General features: G+C 41.3%; 1 protein-coding gene across 3 annotated transcripts in view; it reads left to right on the top strand.

Annotated features, from left to right (window-relative positions):
- Window positions 1-26,760, top strand: part of CTNND2 (catenin delta 2) — an 818,722-nt gene that overhangs the window by 561,102 nt on the left and 230,860 nt on the right. The window lies entirely within an intron of this gene.

Below are 26,760 nucleotides of genomic sequence, written 5' to 3'. Positions count from 1 at the left end.
TGGGGTTATTATCAGGACAAATTTGTAACCCTTGAAAAATGTGTGCAGTCGTATTAAATCACATGGTAGGCATTGCCATTTCCGGGCTGGACAAATAGACTGGCTCCCTCTCATTGCTAAGCAGTCCCCCAAAAGGGAGCTGCAGAGACCCAGTTGCTTAGGGTCTTACAAGTTAATAAAAAATCTCTTAAAGGTCTCATTTATCTGTGTCCCAGTTAATGACTGGTGACATCTAGTGGTAGCTGTATTTCAGGTACTCAAGTGGCCATCCCCTGGAGAGCTGACTCCAGGAGAGTTATACAAAATAAACTGTAGAAATGTTTTCACACCTCTCACATGAGACATTTGCAGACTGATGTGGTCAAACCCCAGCACCACATGGCGCCAGATGGCCCATCACCAGCGCCCAGTCATTAGCGAGGGTGAGCGCTCAGCTGCTCATGCCCTCAGTGGGTGGTGGCAGACTGGGAGATCCCTCAGGTCGGGTCCCCTCCTTGAGAAGCAGGCCCGTCCCAACATTCGCCATTCCAGGAAAGTCCGCTTCAGATCATCTCTTTGCATTTGTGGCAGTTCACAAGTAGGAGGCATTTGTCTCTCCTCGTGATGCTCCCTGGAAGAGTTTCCACATGGGAAGCCAACCCATAATGGCAGGTTCTTTATTAAAATATGTGCAGTGGAAATTATGCTAATTAAACTGGAGTGTAATTATAGACTAGGAAGATTCTCTCGCAGTCTGAATGGAATTGTTGTAGATAAATGTGCATTAACTTAATAGTGTACAGCTAATTATGAAAGGTAAAGGGGAGGAAGAGTTGTAATCAGCCCCGCGATGTGTTAGAGATGCCGCTCTCCCGGGCCAACTCTCCCTTCGAAGCCCAGGTAACCCTGTAATGAGAATTCTTCTCGCATTTGTGTCTCATTTTCAATGCTGCAATTAAGATCGCCACCGATGACTAATTAACCCATTTAACTCTATTTGTCTGTGGCATTTATTACAGCAGAGAGTTAAATGCGGTGGCACTCTGCAGCTTTATGTCCTATTGTAAGTATATTTGGGAGTTTATTCTTTATTTATGCTTTTGTATGTGTTTATCATAATTATGGAAATGAGGCAAGGATCATCAGCCCGACGTGATCTTGCCATGCTCAACTAGAGCTGGATTCTGGGAAATGAATTCTTTTACTTAGAATTCCTGTGTTTTTATGGATCAAAGCTACCCAAACCAGGTAAAATGAAAGGTACTTTAAAAAAAAAAAGAGAGAATGCATGTAGTGATACTGAGTGATTTGCAACTAATTTTGGAAAATTTAGTTTCACATCTTCTGAGCAGAACAGTTTGACACCCAAACACTACTAAAGAGTTTGGGGAATTTTTGCATTAGGGAAAAAAAGATCCACAAAAACACTACTAAGTGTTCAGAGAGTATGATTTGGTGGCGGATAAAAGTTGCATCTACAGTATAGACAGAAGCTTTGCAGAGGATGTGACTGTCCTGCAAAAGGAGGGCTTATGTTGTGGGACATCGCCCTCACCATTTCTTCTAAGTTTCCAGGGAACTCGAAAGAAATTCCTTCCTTGCTTTTTCAGATGGGAAACCCAACAGAAACGTTGAGATATACATCAAGCTCTTACTGATTCCCTAAATTTCTGTTTTCTCTTTTCTCTGATTTACATTATTTCTCTGGTCTCATACACAGATAGTTTGAGACATAAGCAGTCAATAACTTTCAATTTTAATTTTAATTTCCTAAATCTTTTCTGACATATATAAATTCTTTGGAACACTTACAGCAATTTTTCTTGACTTAATAAAATTTAGTCTGTCTTCGTTTTGCTTCTAACTTGTTGCTGCATTCCTTTTGCCAAGACAATATAGGTATCACAAAAGTTTCTTAAGGCTCATTATTTAATCAATACGCTTTTAACAAAAGTGTGACATTGTTCCTGCCTGTCAGATATAGTATAGCTGAGTGATGACAATGGTGGGTTCAGGAGATTTGGTGTCAGTGGGAACTCCAGCACTGCCCTGTGTTAACTGTGACTTCCTACAAGATTTTTAACTTTCAGCCTCAGCTCCCTCATGTGTGAACCAGTAAAATCATTAGCGCCCTCAAACGGTTTCAGTAGTGATCAGCAAACTATAGCCCATGGGCCAAATTTGGCCCTCTGTGTGTTTCTGTAAATAAAGTTTTATTGGAACATAGCCACTCCCATTTACTTACGTATTGTCTGGGGCTGCTCTTGGGGCAGAAGACTAGTTGCAACAGAAACAGTGTGATGAGCAAAGCCTGGAATACTTATTATCTGGCCTGAAGAGAAAAAATTTGCTGCCCCCTGGATCAGAATATTAAATTTTTGGATGTCTATGAACATATATAGAACATATATGTGTGTATAATATAAGAACCATATGTGTGTGCACATACATATGTAAAATAATATGTATTTAAAGTATAATAGTGCAAAGTTTTCAGCACATTGCAAATATACATGTTAGCTTATAAATATTATTACTATTATTTTGCTACATCCAGTTTTACTTAATTGTTAGAAAATTAGTTGTGAAGAGGACATTAGACGAGATAGCATTGATTTAAATACTCAAAATAATAAGTATGACAGTTAAAATATTTTTTTCTTTGTAAGTATTTTCTAAAGTAAAAGCTATGTTTGCCATTTAAGTAGACGTTAATTATAAGAATATATATCATGGTACTTTCCCAAGTATATTGGTTTTCTAGGGCTGCCTAAAAAGTACCACCAACTTGGGTGGGTTAAAACAAGACACTTATTGTCTCCTGGCTCTGGAGGCTGGAAGTCTGAAACCAAGGTGTCAGCAAAGCCGGGCTTCCTACAAGGCTCTAGGGGAGGATCCTCTTCCTCACCTCTGGTGGTTCAGTCCATGGCTTGGTATTTCTTAGCTTATAGAGGTATCACTCCAATTCCTTCCTCTGTAGTCACACAGCATTCTTTCTGTGTCTGTCTTAACATTTTCTTCCCCCTCTATCTCTGTGTCCAAATTTCTCTCCTATTGTAATGATGCCAGTCACTGGATTAGAGCCTACCCTAATCCAATATGACCCGATTACCTGCGCACATCTGCAGACTCTATTTCTAGATAAAGTCACATTCATAAGTTCTGGGTTTGTAGGTTCAACAGTTTTTTGAAGGACACAGTTTAACTCATAATACCAAATAACTACCCCTTGGAAAATTGATAATTCTCCTTGTATTTTAACCTATATTTTATATCAAAATAAATAATTGAAGTATAATAGTACTTGGCAGTTATTTTGATGACCAGAACTAAGAATAAAGACTGCTCAAAATGCTTTTAGCAATATATTTTTTAAAAGAACATCCATGTTGAGTTGATTCAAAGGAGAATGTGAGATTACAGATGACATGCCACCAGAGGGAACATGATTTCAGACATATGGATAGAAAGACCCTGTCCAGGGCAAAGGAGACCCAAATCTACTCCACCTGAGCTAGTCACAGCACACCTGGGACATTGTGTCCACTTGTTGGCAGTTCCTGAAAGAGACGTATGTACAAACTAGAGTGTGTTCAGAGGAAAGGACAAAATACTCAATCATGCCAGGTGAGGAATAGTTGGTATTTGATGAAACTGTCTATGGAGAATATGGAGTGGGTGTGGGCACAGAGATGCACATGATAACTATAAAGGCAGGAATTCAAGGCACATATTGGAAAATAGGAAGAAGTAAAAGTGACACTCATGGTGCCACAATTGATAACTATTCACATTTATTCTAATCGTTTTAGATTCTCTTAGTTTTCTTTTCCATTCTTACTCTATCTCCATCCTACACATGCACACACACACACATTTGTGATCATATTTCCTCTGTAGATTTATATCGTGCTTTTTTCATTGACTATCATTTCATAAACAGATTTTCATATTAAGTATATTTTTAAAATATCATTTTAGTGGCCTTAAATATTCCACTCTATGGAGATAGCATTCTTTAACCTTTCTCGTTGATTGTTTTATGTAAAATACATTTAAATTAAAAATAGGTACTAAATGGGCTATTATAGAAAAGACATTTTTCAATATCTCAAAAGGTTTCAAAAGTCAGGGGTAAAGACAAATAGGTGAGATGTCAACATGGAGTCAAAGGAAAAAGAAAACTTAGAATCGAGTCATCCTTAACCGGAAGTGGGCTGGCTGGAAGAGGCACCCCCTTGTCATGCGCACACACTTACCATCATCCTGCAATCCAAGTTCACATTTCAGATGAAAGTTGCATTCCATGGGCATCCAGGTTTCTTTCTTCGCTGAAATGTCATGTTTCAATGTGAGCCGTGGGAAATTCCTTCTGGGGCGAGGCAGGCTATATGTAAATAAATTCAATGATTCTCTGACAGGAAAGTCTTCAAGGAACAGTTTTTTTAAAGCCTAAGTTGTTAAAAGGAGTTCGAAGGATCAAGGAAATCAGGAGTGGAGCCTGTGAGTGTAAAACGTGTGGCAGAGAATAAAATTTCAACAAGTGTATTTTCAAAGATCTAATTCACTTTTATTAGTGATTCATGGACTGGGCAATATGCGGTGTACAGAATAGCCAGGAGCTCCACTGGGTGTGTCAGAACACTTGGCTTTCATAAGGCTGCTTTGGCAGGAACAGCAAACAGCACAGTGCAAAACACAGGTTGGTTATCCTCAGGTTACTTTCCTCCTGTGGATTTCAGCAGACGGAACTTCCCTGTTATGTTCCCCCAAGTTGACTGGGTCCCCTTTGATTAATTGCCATGAATCTCCTGATTTTTTTTTTTTTTTTTTTTTTTTTTCTGAGAAACTGGCCTGTTTGGAGATTTGGCTGTCATCTCTCCTGATTTCCTGGAAGGTCAGATCTTACAAGTAAACAAGTTAGGTTTCAGTTTGGTAAGGTGCAACTTTAGCATGAGTAACTCCATTTGGAGCCTGCCATCTTTTTGTAAACACATGCCTGCAAAAATTTTGACTTCTTTCATAAACAAATTCTGAATTAAATAGCTAAGGCATAGATAACGTCTTAACATACCTTACCTTTATGATTCACTTAGACTTTTTACATGAGATTTTTTAACTTTAAACATTTACCTTACGCTGCTGGTCTGTGGAGTAATTGAGTTGCTTTATAGTGTATCATTCCATTATTTCAACTTCAAATTGACTTTTGGGAAGGGAAAGTTGTGAACCCATTCGCTCATAAACACATTTGCAAAATCCCTTAGATCCCACACTTTCCTTTTCTTCACTATTTACCAGTACCCGTTGTAGGTTGGAAAGACCAAGGTTTGCACATCCCTACACTCACCTAGGGCGGGGGAGACCCCCAGACACTTGGTCCTCAGGGCGTCCCATCCTCCTGAGCTGGAGAAACAAATGGCCCTTGGTTTGTTCAGCCGGATACTGAGGGGCTGCTTTAGTGTCTGAGATGGAGCTCAAGTAAAAATGCCAAGCGGCTCTGTCCTTTGGAGAGTTAACTTGCCTTTTCAGCTGGTGGATTTTATAACTGGGTATTTGTCAGTCTCCATTGCAAAGCACTCGGGAGGACGCTGGGTAGCCTGCCAGATCCAAAGCACAGTGTCAGCAGGCAACAAATAACAAATAAAGTATTCTGTCCGCCGGCTCTGGAGGAAGGAACTCCCAGAATATAAAGAAGCTCAAGTCCGTACCGTTGTCTTACTTTGGGGCCAGACCAAGAGGTGTGGCCTAGACCAGTGAAAGGCTGGGACAGCCAGCCAGCCCAGTGTCACTGTGTCTAATGCTAACTGTGTCATTTGCCTCCATATTAAGAGGAATAATTTTAATTTTTAAGTTTTTATTAGAGAAGAAGAAACCACCTTAAAGTCCTTTCTGGGCCAAGGTGAAGTGTAAGTACACGCAGGCATCTGTGCATGACTGTGGCTGTGTCTCATATTGGAATAGTCAACCCCTTGCCTGGCATCAGCCTGCACACACAGAGCCAGACCTGTTCCGCCAAGATGCCTGAGCTCATGACTGTTAAAATCCTTAGAGTCCTGCTCTTGGGCCCACTGAAATGAGGGATATATCATACTTAATTTAATAACCTTTATATAGGTTAATTGTTATCCACTAACTCATCTCTTATACTTACCACTCACACTAAATTTTATGTTACTTCCTTAATGATTGCCAATAAAATGATTGTCTTTGTCACCTTGATTTTTTTCAGATTATTGATTGCTAAGGCTTGAATGAGCCCCCCAAAGTTCATGTGTTGGAAACCTAGTCCTTAATGGTGTTGAGAGGTGGGCCCTTTAAGAGGTGATTAGGTCACAGATGAATGTCCTATGGTGGGAGTGGGTCCATTCTTGCGAGAGTGAGTTTGTTGTAAAAGCGAGTTCAGCCCTCTCTTGCTCTCTTGCCCTTCCACCTTCTGCTGTGGGATAAAGCAGCAAACAGGCCCTCACCAGATGTGGACTCCCCAACCTTGGGCTTCCCAGCCTCCAGAACTAGAAGAAATAAATCTCTGTTCTTTGTAGATTACCCAGTCTGTGGTGTTCTCTTAAGCAATAGAAAAGGGACTAAGGCATTGATTGTCCTCTTTTTATATATTAAAATGTGTATTACATGAAGTCTTTAAATATTTTGATATTATAAAAATTAATTTTATTGTTTTTTATTGGGTTTTCATGTGAGACCTTGTGTTTTTAAGCCCCCTTTCTTAGTGTATAAATTTAGCCCATTAAAAAAGTAAAAAATGAAAAATCTGTCATTATATATTTCAATGACAATTTGTTATTTAATGGCATCTCCTAGGCCAGGTCTTCCAAAGAGGTCTGAACACCAGGAAATATCATTTTGTCCACTTAACCTGTGTGCATGAGTCTTTGTAAAATACATTTGTTTACCTTCTCTGTTTCTTTTTTCTCATTCTCATTGTCTGTTCTACTCCTTTTTGTAGCTACATCACTTCAAAGCAGTAAATATTAGATAGGAACATATCATTCAAGGAAGGGCCATCTCAGCTTGTAACAAAACAGCCTGATGTATTATTTTACTGGCCACATGCAAAGCTGCATAGGGAAAGTCATAGATGAATTGGAAAAATTAGGTAGCATTTGCAATATCTCAATTTTAGGATGATTTCCAAGTAGCTTTAAATGTGTTTACCCTTTTTAAAATATTAGTTGAAAAAGCATGGGAGATGAACTGCCTTCGAATGCCACAGTCTTGAAACAGGTGAGCTAAATCCATTTGAGACCGACTTTCCAGGTTGTTAACAACCAGCTGATGGTCTCAGTGTGGTTCTTTTCAGACCTTTTATTCCTGTCTGATGGTAAAGAATTTAATAAAATCCAGGTGCTGTTTGTATGCATTGCACTGTCTTCTTGAATAGTTTCAATAAGAAACCATTTTTCATTAAGTGGGATGAAGACTATCCTTTGGGGAAACAAATGCAAACATGACTTAAGAACAATGTAACAAAAGCTATGTTTGCATGTCCTGGTTATCTATTGCTGCATGATAGACCACTCCAAAACTTAGTGGATGAAACGGATAATGGCTCATTGCTTCTCATGATTCTCTGTGCAGACTGACCTTAGCTGGGCAGTTATTCCCTGGGCAGTCTCATGGGGATGAAGTGAGGTGTTGGTGGGCTACAGCCATGTAATGGCCCCACGGGGCTGGACGTCCAAGACAGCGCATTCCCATGCATGGCGTTGAGGTTGGCTATTACCTGTGCGGGCAGCTGGGGCAACTGACCAGACACCTGCTCTGCATGGCTTGGTCTTTGTGCAGCATAGCAGCTGGGATCTGGTGTCTAAGAGTGAGTATCCCAAGAGTAAATATCCCAACAGACCCTTGTATAGGGACGTGAGTGTGTGTGTGTGTGTGTGTGTGTGTGTGTGTGTGTGTGTGTAGAGAGAGAGAGAGAGATTTTAAGGAATTGTCTCACACAGTTGTGGGGGTTACCAAGTCTAAAATCTGCAGGGCAGGCTAGCCGGCTGGAAACTCAGGCAGGAGTTGATACTGCAGTCTTAAAGCAGAATATCTTCTTCTGAAAACCTGTTTTTCCTCTTTCAACTGATTGGACGAGGCCCACCCACATTGTCAAGGGCCAGACCAAGGCCACCACATTATCTCCTTGACTTCAAGTCAACTAAATGTAGATGGTAACCACAGCTACATTTGATTAAATGACTGGGTCCTGTAGCCCAGCCAAGTTGACATTGAACCATAACCTTCTATAAAAAGGATACACTGATTCATATATTGGGGATAGATGCAGTGCAGGAGAGAGACACAAGAATATCCTCATTAGGTGATCTTTTGTATGCAGAGGGGAATCAGAAGTAAAAAAGATTGTAGAGAATGTACAGAACTTTTCTCTTTAAATGCATCTCGGACAAGACTTTATGAAATCTAAGAATAGGAATGTTATTAAAGATGACCTAAAATTCTTAGGTTTTTATTATTTTTTAAATTTCTCAACCTCAGATGAAATCACTTTTCTTCTGCTTCAGAGATGAAAAAAACTACTTAGTAGTATTGTTCATAACCTCTTCAAATTAAAAAAAAAAACCCAATAAACCTTTTTTTGTGCAAAAGTGAAGAGAGTTGGACAGTCAAACTTACTGAGATTGGGTGATTTTAATCTAATACAGATGAAGTCATGACCAGATTCTCTTGCCTAGGAGGAGGAATGGGAACATGGAAGTCTTTTTCAGCTTTTGTATGATTTTTCTGTGTGACCTTGAGTAAGTCACCGAGCCTATTGTTGCCTGAGCACACACTCATGTAGACTAGTTGCAATGTTGACGAGTGAGTGTTTCAAAGGATTTTTAGGATGACCAGATGGAGGCCACGATGCTTCTGGGGAGAGAAAGGAAAGGAGAGCCTGGGCCAAGCCAGCCCCTCCGAATGCTGTCAGCTTTGCCAGCATCCCAGCCCCTCTTTGGACCATATGTCTGCCGCCTTCCCGGCCCGTGGACGCTGTGAGATGCAGCATGTGCCAGTCCCTAATGGGAAGGGTTTTGCACCACTCTGATGTCTGGGATTCGTTAGAGGAAATCCATTGAGCCTAAGGTACACGTGTGGCTTCCTGCCGACACAGCACTCACGGATGCTGCGCTGAAAGGATCTGACTCCCAGAGAGTCTCAGTTTGATTGAGACACCAGATCAGTGGAAGGGCGTTATTCACCCCCAGGAATGTAAGGATTGAAAACGCTCCACCCTCTCTATTCCTTGATGGAAGAGGGCCTGTCAGTGTGAAAGGAGAATGACGATGATGTTAAAATGCATGAGAAGAGTTAATTTGGCACAGGGACACTTGGGTGGCTTTTTGTTCAAATATGTACATACGGCAGAGCTACATGTGAGGAGCCAACATCGAGTAGTCATTCGATCGCCCAGCGCGGCTCCTGAAGCACTGGGAAGGCAGGACGTGCTGTAGGAGACCCAGCAGCCATCAGGCAGCTGTTAGGGTGGCTGATGGATGCCTGGAATAGCCGCTCACCACCCTCCCCAGCCCGATCGTGCCTGGTTTTCTGTTCGTCATGCTGGGTTGATGGCTAATCATTCACTTTGGTGCCTGAACCGAAGGTAGCAGGAGGTAATTACTGTGCACCCTCTCCCACTCCTTCTTTCCTTTACACCGGCAATTCTAGACCAAACTCACCGAGATCCAGTTGCTCTACCATATTATCAGCAAGAAATAAGTCTTCAGAGGCCCATGTATATGACCAGGGGTGATCAGTTTCTTGTGTCCTTTCTCCTGCTGGAGATTACCTGCAGGAATATTACCTTACACCAGTGGTTCTCAATAGGGATGATTTTGCTCCCCTCACCCCACCTCCAGGGGACATTTGGCAATATCTGGGGACAGTTTTAATTGTCATAATGTGGGAGGAAGGGGTGTTATTGGCGTCCAGGTGGTAGAGGCCAGGGATGTTGCTAAACATGGTACAGTGCAGGGCAGATTCCCCTCCCCCACTAAGAATTATCTGACTCAGAATGTCAGTGGTGCTGAGATGACCTTATATTACTCACTGTGCCTCACTGGCATTCAGTAAATGTTTGGTGAATGAATGATTGGGGTCAGGGAGGAGGCATGGTAAGCAAGAGAACAAGCAACTGTTGTTATCACATATACTGTCGCGTATGTATTCTTTCTGTCATCACTATTGTTTTTATCTTTGAGTTGTCTTTACCTTGGAATAGTTTCATTTGTTCACTGAGTGCCTACTATATGCAAAGCAGTGTGCTACACACTGGGAACATAATTATGAGTTAAAAATAGCATGAACCCTGCTCTCTGGAGTTTGCTGTCTAGTGGAGGAAATTGTCATTATGCAATTACACAGATAGCTGTAGAGTTTCAATGCGACAAGTGCTACCAGTTCCACTTGAGAGGCCAGGGAAATGTCCATGGTGTCAAAAACTAGACAGCATTTTCTCCCAAGTGGTCTGATCCACAAATGATGTTTTAAGTATCTATGCAACACACTAATATGGCCTGAGAATATTATCAACCTCTTGGTCATCAGGAAAAGACTTTTACAGGTGCTAATGCTCAAGCAGAGCCAGCATCTTCCAGGCAGGTGGTTAGCCAAGGAGGAAGCGGCACAGCTTGGAGCTATAAATGGTTTGCAGTGGATGTAGGGCATGCACAGAAGTACACAGGAGTCAAGTTGTACTATCAGGGAGGAGGCAGCGGCTAGAATCTGAAGCCTTCTGGAGCAAAGTCTTATGACTGACAGTGCAAGTGGCGGGTGGTTACAAGGTCAGGAAGATGCTGTGGTTTGCCTTTCAAAGCTTTTCAGGGGCCATGACATGTGGGAGAAACTGGAGAGGTTATAGCCTGGGTGACAGAGCCTATCAGGAAACTATCACAGTTTTCAAAGCAAGAGGGCCCCAGCAATGGGAATATTATGGAAAGTGAACTTCCAACTCTGACTCACTGGATGTTGGGCAGAGTTTCAAAACCATTCTTTTATTCGCAGTAGTTTTCCCCCAACAGTTAATGATGAAACAGTCCCTTGTAAGTATTCGTGTTCTTCCAAGGTAAACCGTGCCTGCCCCTCCCTTCATCTGTGCCCTGCTAGAGTGTGTAACTTTATGGATTTCGCATTTCAAAGAAAATGAGAACATGAGACAAGATTGAATTTTTCTTCTGTTACAATATTATGGTGATTTTAGTTCTAAGAAAGTATTTTTCAAAAAGCATCTGAAACCTCCCTAGCTGCTAAATGAACAGGAGAAATGCTGGGATTTCAAGATGCTCCTATGTGCTCACTTGCCTGTCTAAAGTTCTGGTTGGCTTCTGTGCAAAACCAGCATGTAGAAAGTCTGCTCTCAAGGAGTGATGTTTGGAAATAGCTGGAGGCCCAGCTGTCACAGGAAGGAACCCAGACCCGACAAGTCCAGGCTGCAATGGGGAGGCACCGTTTCTCATGCAGTAAGATTCAGTTTTGGGTTTTCTCCCCCCTGTGTAGTTAATTCAAACCTCTTTCCCTTCTTCTGTTTAACCACAAACGAAGTATTAAATCACACAATAGGCAGTAAACTCAAAGTCTCAAGTATTGTAAAGACTCAAAACATAAATAGGTCAAGGGATATTTAGAAAAAACTCAGGGATGACACATGTATAATAGGAGATGAAGGGAAGGCGTCTTAAAATGCATCCCTACGCTTTTAGCTCCAGCATCACCCAGAAGATAAATTTTAAATAACATCAATAACCCATACCACTTGGTCCTCCTCAGAGAAATAAAGAGATTGGACTGAATTGACAGTGTTGTTGATCTAATGTCGTATCTCTTACAGTTTATGTTCCGGGCTATCAAAATGTGCATAATATTTTCATCAATCATATGTGCTTTCAAGTCTGCAAATGACGATGATGCCTGCTTCTCCTAACTCAGAGAACTATTTTGTAGACTTCACACTTCTTGAAGTTTAAAAAAAAAACCAAATTCCAGACTGCATCTTCTGCTTTGTAGTTTTTACATGCACCGACTGGCATAGAATGAATCTGAATATTCTCATAACTCTAGGAAATGTGCATTTCCTCTGACCTAGTGGAAAAAAAGCCTTCTTTGAGATCCGCCTCTGAGCACAGCCTTTATCTCTGATACTTATTCAAATGGAGGCAAAACACTCCCTAAAGAGAACCAGAAAATTTGACTGTGTCCAATTCTATTGTGCAAGGTAGGAATGGTGTTCTTTGTCCTAGTTATGATTAAATTACTCCTCTGCGCCCAAATTCTGGCGTTACATCCAGCTTCCTTCACCGTCCCTGAGAACCACAGCCAGCATGGGGTGAGCTCTGCTTCATGCATTTAGCAGAGGGTGTGGATTCAGGGATACCTGAGGTGACTAGAGGCTTCTTTTACCACTTTTAGGCAGGTAACTTAAGTTGTTTGAAACTCAGTCTCTTTGTCTACGAAGTAGAAATAATCATCAAACCTAGTGCATTGAGTTTTGAGGAAGAAAAGTGGATTAACTTTTATTGAATGACTACTAAAGCCTATTACTCTGCTAAGCCTTGTATATTAATATTGGGGTGATTTTTGTAAATTAAAAAAAATCCTGTCAAGACTTTAGCTTATTAGATTTGATGAGTAAACAGTCATCACTTTCTGCATATCCACATGACATAAAGCATTTTTCTGGCCATCAGTGGATTTTAAATGAAAATAGTAAATAGTTTGGGGGCAAGGTAATATATTATACTAAGTAAATAAATATCAATAAATGAATATACTCAGAGTACAAAAAGATGTGTTTTATATCAGACCTTGTTTAAAGATAATTATCTGTCTTAAATCCAACCAGCAGATTTTGATTATCTTAGCAACTCCCTTTCAGAATGAAACCAGGAGAACACTAAAGCTAGCAGAATAATACAAATTAGGAAAAAGTATTTTATCTGGAAGATTTTACTTTGCTGCACCAACAAACAGCATATCTCTGTATAGAAATAAATATCTAGAAGATCTATTGTATTTGTACATCACAGTCATTAGTCAGATGAATCACAGGTGACTTGCAAAACCCACAGAAATGCAGAACATAACAAATTTATAGATTGGAGAAATGGGCCCAGTGTGGAGCCAAGTAAGATTTAGAGATGGGATCATGAAAGAAAAGGATAGTGAGTAAGAACTGGTTGGGAGCACTGATTTTTTTTCCTCCAGGTAGGACCTTTTATTCTTTGTTCCATCTCCTGCTTCCAGGTCCCAGAATTCTTAGATTGAGGTTGCCTGAAAGTTTAAATGGAGAAAGCATAATAGAGATGTTTGTTCACAAACAGTGTCATCACTTTTTAAAAGTCAGTGATATAAAATGTTTTCGTGTGAGTTCCTGATATTTTCTAATCACACAACTCTTGATTTAAAGGAAAAGAATAATTAGAGTTGAAAGGTATGCCACAGACATACGGTGTTAGTCTTACATTAGGTGAATTTTATCTTCTCCTAGTGAAATTTCTAGGGGAATCACCTCCGTTCTTCTTGTAGTGTTCTGTAAAAATAATAACAGAAAATGTTTGCTGAGACAGTGAGCGTCCTGGCTGAGACCGTGGGCTCTGCGGAGAGTCTATCTGTGGTGCATTCTGCCCCTCTCGGCTGATTATCTCTGAGACTTGAGGCGGTTTGCCGAAGCTCCCTGGGCTGCAGTTACTGCAACTATAAAATGAGACAGTAATGGTACCGTCCTGGTGGGAACGTGGGGAACATTACATGGGTGAGGAATACGAGCAGTTCCTAGTGACAGAGGACATGCTCGACAAAGATGAGCTTGCACCACGTTGCTTGTGCGAAAGGAAGTTATTATGTCAGTGCTTATTATAAAGTAATGTTGGGTGCGAGAGATAATATCTCTGATTATTAAATCCATCATTTAATAGTGAACATAGTATTATTTTTTCTAATTTCTAATCACTCCAGTGCAGTGAAATCTTGCAAGCGGTGTTGGTAACACTCACCTGACAGCAGAGTTTTCACATCACTGAATTCATTTGCTTTCTCTGGCTCTAATGTCCCTCACATGCTTTCCCACTCTGCAGTCTAAGTCCACACTAGCCCAGTAAAGGCCCTGTAGAAAGGGCAAGAAGTGGGTGTGCAGGAGGCCCCTTACAATCAAGTACAGGATTGAAGAGCAATTTGATACTGTGAAGACGATGCTGAATATAATAAAAGAAGCACTTTCAGTAATGGAACCGTCACTGAAGTGGTATTTTTGTCGTGAGCATGACATGATCCTGTTGTACTATACTATTGCTAAGGTAAAATAATAGGAAGCAATTTTAAATGTTGGCATTTCCCCCAAATTTTGTAGTATCTTTTAAGTGCATAAAGAACCATTAAGAAGTGCTATGATTTAGGTCTTTCAAAGTTATAAAATGATACATTTCAAAACATTTGCAAAAGAAATTATTTAGAAATGGTTGAAAATCTATTTTCCCAGATGTCAAGTGTTTATGTTCATTTCATCACTTAATGGAAATTTGAAATTTAAACTAAACAAACTTCCTATTCGTGTACGGATGATTTGCCCTTCCCCCAATAATTGTTCATTTTGCTACAGCTTTTCATAGAGGTTTAGGTCTTAGCTTTTGAGAAGACCATTCACTTACTGCTGTTTGCAGACTGTGCACCAGGCTGCCCCAGGGAGACACAGCAAACGCAGAGGGGCTCCGTGGGATAAAGTTTCTGAGAGAAATACAGCAGCCTCTGTCAGACACCAAGTGAAGCATGAGCTCGAGTTAGCTCAGTTTCAAAATTTGTTTGTGCCACATTACATTTAATGATGTCCTAACTTCACAAACCTGGATTTTCAGAGATTTCTGTGATAAAATGCAATACCAAGTGAAAATCAATATAGCAGAGGAAACGAAGATGGCATTGTTTGACTCCAAGGTTTGAGAAGCTGTGCAGTGCCCCAGAGCACTAACTTGTTAGGACATAGATAATAATTCTTCAGCTGTATGGACCTAACGACTTAATAAATGGAACTGTCAGGCGTTTCTTTGGCCCAGGGGCACCCTGAAACACTTAGGGAGACACAGAGAGCCTGTGAACCAATAAACTTTGGAAACCTCTGACGTTCTATAAAGTCAAGTAGCTGAAATACTCTGCCCACTTACTGTGTTCTGTCACTTATCACAAAGAAGAAATATTTTATGTTTAAAAAAATAAACCTGTACAACACTTAAATAATACATCAATATTCTCATAGATCGAAATTCTTTTTTTAGTGGCTTCAGTTGGCTGCCATGGAGACAGAACTTAAAACAATGTTTTTCTAGTGAATAAAAAATGCTTAATAAAGAAACCATTATTCCTAATTAGTGAAAAAGATAATAGAGATAACATACGCTATTATTATTTGCACAAATAAAACTATATTTATCTGTCACTTACTCTTTTCCGGTAGTCAAAGCTCTTATGTCTGCCCCGTCCCGCCTTCTACCCCATTTTAAATTACAAAGGTCTGTGGCAGCAACAAGAGGAAATATCTTTAGACTCATTGAAAGCTTTCAATTAATTTTCAAATTTATCACAAGCATTCTGCCAAGATTTAGGCAGACATTGACATAATAAAAGACTAGTCTAAGACTTTATCAATAGGCAGAAATAAAGGTAATTGGACTTTATTATCTTTACATAACTATTTTTTAAAAATTATTATTGCACTTTAAAAAGAAGCCTGTTAATGTATTCAGTTGCACAGATAATGCAATCATCCATGATAATGGTATACAGCTGGCCTTTCCGCACCCCTTTCATCCATGGTCCGTTGTTAGTTATTTTATTCAAACTGAAGGGTGAAAACATTCTTCACATTTTATATTTAGAAAAATGCAAACAATGGAAATGGAGGTAAATTAATAGTTTTATAGCATAAGTCCTTTAAATATGATCAAAGAAAATACCTAAGGAATTCCTTTGTATTCAATGTCTAGTAATGAGATATAATTGTGAATGGCCACTTGGACACTGTGGTTCTTTTTTTCTCATATTAGGAGTGTGCCCAAGTAATCATGTCTTCTTCAGAATTCTTTTAAGAATGAAGTGAAACAATACACTTAGAGGCGTGCGCTCTGGTTGTTTTTTCCCATGGGCACTGGTAACATAGACCTAACTAAATGGCCGTAGTTTTGTTTTGTTTTCCTATTCTAGCAGCTAAATAACGATGATCAAAAGCTTTCCTCCTGTTCCTAACGTATTTCAGGTTAAAACAATGTAATCCATGAAATCATTCTTCAAGAATTATATTTGAACTGTCAGACTTGCTGTCTACAGGATTTCAAAATACAGTCGTACCAAAAAAAAAAAAAAGAGTTAGACAAAGTGTGACTTCTTGGAGACAAACAACTGGTTGATTTTCTTTTCATTTCCTTTTCTTTAACGAGTACTTTTGCCAGCATGTTGACAGAGCTTGAGCACAGGATTCTAACCCCTAGAATGACACTCCCACGGCAGCAGTGAGAGCCAGGGTGGGAAGTTTCTCTATCACATCTTCCCTTCCCTTTCCATGTCGCCTGAATCTCCTCACTGGGTAGCCCCGTGCCCAATCGGTGACAAAGAGAAACGTCAACCCTGCAGCCAGGAGCTACTGGCACCCACAGCTGGCTCTTGCTGTCCTGTTAAACACAAGCCCTTTCCCAGATCATCAACCACCAGCAAGGTCGTGGTGTCAATGATGGATCACGATGAAATCAAGACCCTCCACAGTCATCCCAGACAAAACATGAATGTCACCCAAATCATAAAAGTGACCACACAGCTCACAGTAGCCTGGCTCGTATGGGTGACTGCTGTTTCTTAGCCAGTCACAGGTTGAGTTTGCTCTGTATTTCCTTCCTTCTAGATGAGGTTCTTTAAGATGCCCAGTCACAGAATTTCCCCACACCCTGGCAGCACCCAATCCAGAACAAAGCCCTGCTCCCTTGAATCTGCCCCAAAGCACCTAACACAAGCCAAATCCCATACATCTGTTCTAACAGCCATCTTATTAAAATGCCCTACAGTTCCCCATGGTGTGCGTTCTTCCTTGTTATAAGCAATAAGCCTAACTTTATTCAACCACAGATGCGACCCTAATGGTTTTGGCTGGTTGGCAGTGACTTGGCTGGCAACTTGTTTTTGAAGTTTACGCTCCCTGAAGACCACCCCACATGACCTGTGTCCATCAGGAAATTAATCCATGATACAATGAGAAGGACCCTCTTCCTTTTAGATACATGCTTTCTCTGTTAGATAATTCTGCTCCCACTGTGTTGCCCACTGCAATCCAAGGCAGGCACCAATGTTTGGAACTAGAGGCTGAGAGCACTGGAGAGACAAGTGACTAAAATGTTAGACCACATTGGACCAATGTTGTTAGATTCTGTTAAGATTTTCTTTAAAGGAAGTATCTCTGCTCAATATTATCTGAAATAGATTGAGTTGACATTCTTTGGAGAATCAAAATAAGGTGACAAAGATGAAACCATGTGTGTGAAACATGCTACCATATTTTCAGTACTAAAGTCAACAATGGATATTGTTAAATAGGGGTATAGCCAGGACTGGATTCTGGTAAGCTATTAGCCCCCAAGTATGTGTTCGAGAGTTGCATTGTAAAGGCACCGTGACAGGTGCTACAGGACGGGGTCATGCTTACAGAAACACAGAGTCTGGCATGGAGTCTTCAGAGATGGTGCCCTTGTAGGGAGAATTACATCTAGCTGCATCATGGTGGTTTCAACCAGAAGTGTAGAAGTGTTCATAACAGATTCACCAAACACACCATTTTTGTTTTTTCACTGAGAATTGTCAGATGATATGGTTACCTAATTTATAAGAAAGTCTGCTCCATTCTATAGTTTATACACAGTATATTTCTATTTTATTATTTAACTTTAAATTCCATTTAAAATACGTATTTATGTGTATGTACATTATACATGTTTGTGTACACATATACTATAATACGTAATTAATATACATTGTACATATATTCACACAATATACATGTCTATATATAAAATAAAACATTTTAAGGGTGACTAAGGCCATTATGGATTTTCCTCAAATTTTTAAGCTAATCCTGAGGCTAAATCCTGATCTTCTCCTAATGTTGACAAAGTAAAAACTGTTAATCAAGCATTCCTAAATCGTGCACTTCTAATCCAAGTATCTTGGGCATCAAATCCCTTTGTGTTATTCCCATGCAAGGTTCTCAGGTCCTGGAGATTTTCTAAGAAGCATCCTGGGCTGTTAATTTTAAAATAGTGGTAGAACAGCAACGTTTTCCGTAAATTCATTATAGTTTACAAGGTGAAGTTTATGAGTACTTATTTGTACTTTTTCCCCTTGGGCTCTTATCACCAAACAGACCCTGTTAGAATTTCCAGGGCTACTAAATTCTTATACGTATGAAGCAGATTTTTCATTGTGGAGCATATTTTTACTGAAAAAGTCTAGTCTAGAAGAAATGAATGTATTTTCAGGTTAAGTGACACTGCATAGTATTATGATATAACTGACAATATCCACTGTAACCTAATGGTCTTTCAGAATATTTAGTGGAAATTCATTGATATTTAAACTACATGTGATTAAAAATGATAAATAATAGCATAAATTTGGGCTAATCATTTTATTTCCTCCCTCAACTTGTAATAAATTGAATTCAGGGAAGCCCACTGCTTGGCTAAGATTAATGTAAGGCACTTAGTACCCACAATACTTCAGAAATAACAAATTTTCCTATTATTCCACTGTATCTCTCTCTTCACTTTAGCAGCCAGTAGAAAACTTGCCAGCTGAAATTGGTCCTTTTTATTCTGAAACGATGGATCCCAGTCCCTAGGAGGGTAGCCCTGCCTCACCAGACTGCCCGGCTGGCCTTGGCCACCAGTTACATGGGTGGAGGAAGCTGAGGGGCTTATTGGAGGGGCTCTTCCTTTACTCACATTTCATCTGTGCTCCATCGGGAAGTCCCCAGGCCCTGCCTTCAAGATGCAGCCAGACTCCCCTCTGCCCAGACCTAGGCTGAGCTTCGATTTCCCCCAACCCATTGTCCCCCCTCAACCCCTTCCCCCCACCCCTCCCTGCTGTCAACACACAGGGGAGCCTTTTATGAACTCAGCTGATGGGCTGTAATTAACACTGCTTTAGGCCCGCAGTTTGTGAGTTTTGACAGACGGGTACATCCACATAACCACGGCCCAAGCGATCCCTTGAAAACATGGATCAGCTCCTGGCATTCCAGTGCCTTCCCTGTCTCTCAGAGAAGAACCCACAGGCCTCCGACAGCCACCACATCCTGTGTCACCTAGGGCCCTGGGACTCACCCCACTTCACCCTCTGGCCTTCTCACCTCTTTTCTGACCTACCGAGCACACACCTGCCTCAGGGTCTTATCACTCCCTTTTCTGGAATGTTCCTTTTCTGTACTGTTCCCTCCACCCAGCACCATCTTCAGGCAGGCTCCAGTGTCACCTTCTCTGAAGAGCCTTACCTGGCCACTGTAGTTACCATAGCAACCCCCACCCCACCCCACACATGCTTGCACATACACACACACACACACACACACACACACACACACATGTACACACACAGACAGAAAGCCTATGGTATTCCCTGCCTCTTCTCTGCTTTATTTTTTCCATCACACTCTGTGAGTTTCCTGTGGTGGCCATAACAAAACACCACAGACAGGGTGGCTTAAAACAGCAGAAATCTGTTCCGTCAGCATTTAGGAGGTCAGAAGTCTGAAATCAAGGTGACAGCAGTGTTGGCTCTTTCCAGAGGCTCGGAGGGAGAAGCCGTTCCGTTCCTGCCTCCTTCCTCAATTCTGCTGTTGCAGGGAACCCTGGGCATGTCTTGGCTTGCAGATGCGTCACTGCGGCCTTGGCTGTCATCTTCACATCTCCTTCTTTCTGGTTTTCTGTCTCTTATGAGGGCACTCTCTGGGCTTAGAGGACACCCCGATTCAATATGATCTCATCTCAGTCCTAACCCAGTTATACCCACAAAGACCCTATTTCTGAGTTAGATCACATTGTAAGGTTCCAAGAAGACATGAATTTGGAGGTGACCCTATTCAACCCAGTACCCACTATCACTGAAAAATTAATATATTTTACTTTCTTAATAATTAATTACCAGTTACCATTTGCAAATAACTTCCCCAAGGACAGGAACCTTTGCTCTGTTCAACACTGTATCTACAGTGGCCAGTCACACAGTGGCCACCCGTAAACATTGGTTGGAGGAACATGTGAGTTCATGGCTGAGTCTTAGCACAGTGCAGGCAGCCAGGCAGCCTGCAGGAACACGGCCAAAGCGAAGGCTTCCAGGCCCTACTGAAACACACTGAAGGTCAGGGAAGTTGCAATTCCAAATAGATATACAAGAGGTGGTCAGGATGTCAGTAAATCAATAGAAGAGTCTGCCTGGTAATCAGAAGTCACATCAAAGACTCTTGGAATTGGAATTAGAGGTGGTACCTCTTGGAACATGCCCAGCAGCTCCTCCACCTGCTTACCCCGGTGGGGTGGTCCCTTCCAGGCTTCAAAGGGCCATGTCCTGGGGTCAGATGAGCTTCTGCATTAGTTTCCTCCAGCTGCTATTACAAATTAACACAAAACTGGTGGCTTAAAACAATCCGCATTTATATTCTCTTACAGTTTTGGAGATCAGAAGTCTAAAATCAGGTTCATTATGTCACAGGCAAGGTGTCTACAGTGCCATGCTCCCTGTAAAGGTTCTAGGGCAGAATTTGTTGTTTGCCTTTTCCAACTCGTGGAACTGCATTCCTTGCATCTCTTGGCTCACGGCCCTTTCCTCCATCTTCAGCAGGGTAGCATCGTGCTCGAGTGTTACAGTGCCTCGTTCTGTGTCAAATCTCCCTCTGCCCCCATCTTCTAAGGACAATTGTGATGGTATTTAGGGCCCACTGGATAATCCAGGGTCATCTCCCACCTCAAGATACTTAATCACATCTGCAAAGTCCATTTGGCCATGTAAGGCACCATTCACAAGTTCCAGGGATTAGGACCTGGGTAACATTGGGGGACACTATTTAGAGTCCCACAGTGTCCTAACCAGAGACCGACCACAAATGATGGGACAGGTACGGAGTTTCCCAGCCCCTTCCCTCCTGATTTCCCAGTGGGGATTCCGGCCTTTCACTTAACTAACAGGAGCAGCCCCTTCTCACCTCTATTAATTTCTCTCCTAACATTGACAGGTCTACTTGTAAGGAAATTAAACTTGAAGCAAATTAAGAAAATATATTGACGCTTATATTTATAACATTTGAATTCCTTGTCTTTTGTGTACTTGATTTTTCATTTCTGGTTTATCCTGTCATTGTATGTGGTTTGTCTGTGTGAGTTGCCTCAATCTGTTGTGAAAAGAGATGAGTGAAACTGATAATACAACTTTCATGTGAGAAGGAGACCCTCCAACCAGAGGGAGGGCGGGAAGTGCTGCAGGCTGGATGGACCCAGAGCACCTCTTATCTTCCGTGCCCTGAGCACATCTCCAGGGGGCTCCATGGTTGGGCCATCATGAGGCTCAGTCCAGAAGTCACGATTGAGGGAATTAATGCTTAGGGTGCAGTTTGGGGAATTTCATTTTTCTCAACATGTCAAGCTTGGAGAAAGCTATTTCTTTCTAAAAACTATGTAACCATTGAGCTTGCTTTCCATCTAGTCATAATTTTAGTGCTACTGTTTATATACAGGCAAAGTGTTTTATTGTTTGTTTGGTTGGTTTTTTAATGTGCTTAATTGCATAGAGCAGCTTTTTGGTTCTGGTTAGGGACTATCCAGGAATATGGATTAAGACATTAATGCACCCATGTATTTATCATTGGATACTTTTGTTGTTGTTGTTGTTCAACAAGAATGAAAGTATCTCCATTTTGTTATTAAAAACTCTTTCTGTCTGTCTTATGACTGCCACCCCTGCACCCCTCCCAACTCCATCAACAAGAACAAATGAAAAACAAACCGCCTGCCTCATGGCTCTGGATAGAAAAGTCAAAGTCAATATGGTCCTTATAGCTTTTAGAGTTCAAAAGTTTACAAATGATGGAGATTTTCATACATTTTAATAATGTCCATACAGCCCTGCTCTGAGTGGAAATTGTTTAGATTGTGATCAAAGTGAGCCGTGTCCCCTGACATAAAGCTTTGCTGAAAATCACATTTTGAATTTGTGAGGACTCTGGTCGTCCTGGGACTCTTTTCAATGGGGAAACTGGATAAAATGTTTTGACAGTGTGTCAAGTCTTCGGTTTTGGTGCCAGAGTAACAATAATGAATTTCAAACTGTTTGCTGTTTCGCTCTGTGCTGAGCACTGTGATTTTAACAGCTCAGATAGTCCATATAAGAGTGAGGATTTAGTCACAATATTGTCTGTCTGTGTGACAAGTTTTAATGGAGAAAAGGTTACATTTGCATACTCTCCAGTTACATTAACATTTCTAAAGTGAAGCCCAGTAAAAAATGAGAGTTATGGGTTTGGCTTCTGTAGGATATTGTAGATGGTTGTTATTTCGTACTCTTCTCTTCTTCATCTAGTTATGTATAATGCCTGACATTCCTAGAAGGCCCACACTGTATGCCAGCTATTACTCTAAGGGTTCACATATGTTATTTCTAATCATCCCAACAACACTCCAAGGTAGGAATTATCATCTCAACATGACAGGTGAACTCAATGCACACCTCCCTGCCAGCCAGGGGAGATTCAGCAGCGAGCAAGACTCAGACCTGAGGCAAAGCCTGCAGAGACGGCCATTGGTGGAGCAGGATTCTAACCAAGTCTGGCTGCATCCAGAGAACTTTGCCCACTGTAGCACACTGCCTCTGAAGGGAAGTTAGGAAGAAAGGAAATTGTTTCAAAATGGCAAATTTTACTATAAGCTAAAGCAATGTCTCTCAGTACACTTAATGGTTTTTAAATAATGTCCAAATGAGTACGTATCAGTAAAAGGTTATGAGGTTTTTAAAAAGGTAAGTGGTACTACATAAATTTTAGAGAAAAATACATTCCTTGTAGCAGTCTTTAAGTAACAATCACTAGACTATATGTGGTTCTTAATAGTTTACGAAGGACTTTCGCGTATATTATGTTATGTTGTCATTTAAAAAGAAATCCCATGAAATCGGTGGTAATATTCTCTATGTTTGATCCATGGAAACCAATGGCAGCAAAGACTAATGGACTGTCTTGTGTTCGTGGGATAGAAGGACACAGCCAGATGTTCAAGTTCTGAGTTCTTTGCCAGTTATACTGATACTCAATCCTGTGCTCATTGTATTACAGTAATCAAGGAGGGAAATATCTATAACAAGCTTGCTCTACAAAACTGATCAAACACAGGACTTGTTTGGGCTAAGGCTTTTCAACTCTGGCTCTCAGGATATTTTGGGACTGATAATCCTTTGCTATGGGGGACTGCCCTGAGCACTCACGGATATTTAGCAACATCCCTGACCTCTGCCCACTGGATGCCAGCAGCATCCAGGTGTGACAACAATAATGCCTTCAGGCATTGCCAATTATCCTCTGGGAAACACTGTTTCAGACATTATTTTTTAGACATTGTATTTTTAAAAACCACTGTTTCAGACATTGTATCAAGAGAATGATCACAGCAGGCAACATAGTTATTAATACATGGTTAAGTTTATGGATTCGAAAGCAGACAACTGGAGCTTGATTCAGCTCCACCACTTAACTTCATTGACAGCTCTAAATTTCTTCCCCCTACAATGAAAATAAACCACAGAAGGTTTGCTAAGGACTAAAGAATGAAAGTGTGTGACTAGGGATGCTTCACAATTGACATTTAGCATGTGCTTCTGTTATTATTTAAGATGATTATTCTGCCTGCTCTATAAGTCTAAATAAACGTAAATTTCCTTAGATTTCTTTTTTTCAATACTATATCCACAGACCAAGTCCAGATGTACTTGAGTGAAAGCCCTTTCAAGATCTTATGCCAAACTTGCTTTTCAACTCCCGCCTCCAGCTCTCCCCGCTTCCCAAGGAGCCTCCTCCCTGCAGCCCGGGGGCCACACCCAGGCACCCCGAATGGCTCAACTTTCCCAAATAAGGCTCCTTTTTATGACCCCATACCATCCTGTGCTGTTCCTCCACCAGTATCTGTTCTTTCCAGAGCTGTTTGGTCTTGCAGGCCATGCCTTGTCCTTAAGGATTAGGAGCTTATGTGAAGAAACCATGCTGTAGACTGAATTCTGGTCAAAATGAGTCAGACAGGTTATTTTCTCTAAACCTCCCACTATTTCCCTGGGGTATATCTCCATGATCAGCAAAAAATTTCAAACAAAATCTCATCTCAGTGAAACAAAACTGTTCTAGAAAAAGAGGCTTGGATATAAATCATTCCCCCAAACTTGCTGCTGGAAGATGCTCCTGTAGCATCTATTTTGTGAAATTGAGGAGAGTATTTGAGAACAATAGTATCCTCTTAGCTGGTAACTGCTGCCCTGGGCAAGTCCCGAGGGACCAGCAATTAGAATAAATCAGAAGTAAACTGCCTGGAGATGCAATCAACTCCAACCCCATTCCTGGGAAGCTGGTTTAAGGCTAGGGGACAATTAAGTCATTTTGAGCACTAGCTTCTTTTTGTCTTCTGATCTGATCTTGCTTTGTCATCTCAGCTTTTTCTCTCTCACCCCCTTTACTCTGCCCCAGAGAAACCCCCATGAATGTTCCACCTCCATGTCACCCTCACAGGTATTTGTCTAAACGCAGTGGGGAGCCACCACAGGGTTCAAGCTGCAGAGTTATAAGATCTGATCAATGCACAGGGAAGACTGCTCAGAAGAGCATTGCGGAGGATGACGTGTGTGTATTGGGGTGGGCATGCTAGGAATGACCGATCGGCAAGAGCAAGGACCATCGCTTTTCCAAGAGTCACCAGTAGAACTGCAGAAACACCGCCTAGCCAGGCCCTTTCTTCATTCATTCCTTTGTGCCTTCATTCTTTCAAAGCACATTTGCATGGTGTCCGTTATGTGCCAGGGAGTGTTATATGAGCCAGGTAGCAAAGATGACCAAAAGATTTGTGGCCCTGGCCTCACAGAGCTTACCAGGATGGGGAGAGACAGTCACCAGTCATGGTCCATAACATGACTGTGTCGTCACTGCTAGGCACTGCCTGAGGAAAAGCCCCCGGAGGCCTGAATTTGAGTGAGAGGCCACTGGCCAGGTGGGCCAGGAAGCTGGAGCAGAGGCTGGAGGGAGCGATGTCCACAGGGAGCCCACCAGGCAGGAGGGGTGGGTCCAGCAAGGTCTCCAAGGCCATGGGAATATCCTGGTCTCTCCCACAGACAGTGGGAGCCACTGAGGGGTGTAAAGTAGGAAGGTGGCACAATCAAGTTTGCTTGTCTGCATGCTTAGGTGACCTAAGTGGGAAGAGTGGTGAGTGGGAGGTGGGAGGTGACCTGCAGGGCCAGCCGAATGAAGGGTGAGGAACTAGGTCTGGGAAGGCAGAGGTGAGGATGGAGGGGACATCTGGGATTCCAGAGGGTTGGATGGGGGAAGGGGAAAGAGCTGGCAACAGCCTCTCTTTTGATCTGTGAACAGGGGGACTTAGATTCCTCCTGGACTCATGATTCTTTGGAATGTTCATCGCTCCAGTCTGAGTTTGGAGTGTCGGGTCTTTGTGTGTGTGTGTTTGTGTGTGTGTATAGGCACATGTGTGCATGCACATGCATATATGCAAAGGGTCCCTAAGTCTGTTCCCTAGAGCTCTTGTTCACAAGTTGCTGTTGACATTAATATATGCCGTATAGGTTATTGTCTAATAGAGCAATTACCATCTGGTTAATAAAATAGACTGAAATGAATTCTTTGCTAATCGCTTTCCAAAACCATGGGCTTACCTGAATCCATTTTAGCCATCCAGTGTCTTCGCACTTCTAATTTTAATTTATGGGTATTCGGTAGATTTTGATTTAATTTGTATAAAGAATATAATTCTAGAGGGCTACTACTGTAAGAAGCACTGTGCTATCTCAGAGTCGCAGACGTGGTTTAGAAGCATTCAACAAAAGGAAATTAAATTAAAAAGAAAAACAGGCTTCACATTTTAAAATCTGTAATTGTTTTCTACTGTGATCACATAGCCAAGAAGCATTCAATAGTTTGTCCATTATTAGCGATTAGTTAAGTATGTTTCTTAGCAAATGTATTAGTGCTGTACTATATGTCTTTTTGAGAATGTGTCTATAGATGCCTAAAATTATATGCAAATTAATGAAATACTTCATGCTCATTAAATTGAATGCTTTATCTTTCCAATGAAAACTAAGCCGCTTCCAGACGTGTCCTAGTTCATATTACCATGTTGCATTCAGTTGCTCTAAAGGAAGCACCAACGTGTTTCAAGGTTTGCTCGACAACCTCTACCAGTTGTGATAAAGGAAAGATAAAGAGAAGAGGTTAGAATCTACAAGGAAACTTTTAACCTTTGTTTCTTCTCCATCCCATTTTTCATGCCTCCTCTTCCCAGATGACAGCATTGACCTGGCATCAATAGGATGTACACTTTTGAGTTGTGTCACCAGGGGTAGAGGGTGATTGTTGCAAAGCCATCTCATTTCTCTTCTAGCCTGTCCTTCAGATAAATAAATCTTTTTGTGGCTTGTGGGGTCAAGTTTTTGCCAGTGGTCTCAGAGATTGCTTTATATTTTTCAGTTAAAAAATGGCTCCCTGCTATAAGGATAGAATCCCAG

The sequence above is a fragment of the Lemur catta genome, chromosome 12 (genome assembly GCF_020740605.2).
Source record: "Lemur catta isolate mLemCat1 chromosome 12, mLemCat1.pri, whole genome shotgun sequence".
Taxonomy (NCBI): domain Eukaryota; kingdom Metazoa; phylum Chordata; class Mammalia; order Primates; family Lemuridae; genus Lemur; species Lemur catta.
The sequence above is the reverse complement of the archived record's forward strand: the minus strand, read 5'-3'. Positions and strand labels throughout refer to the sequence as shown.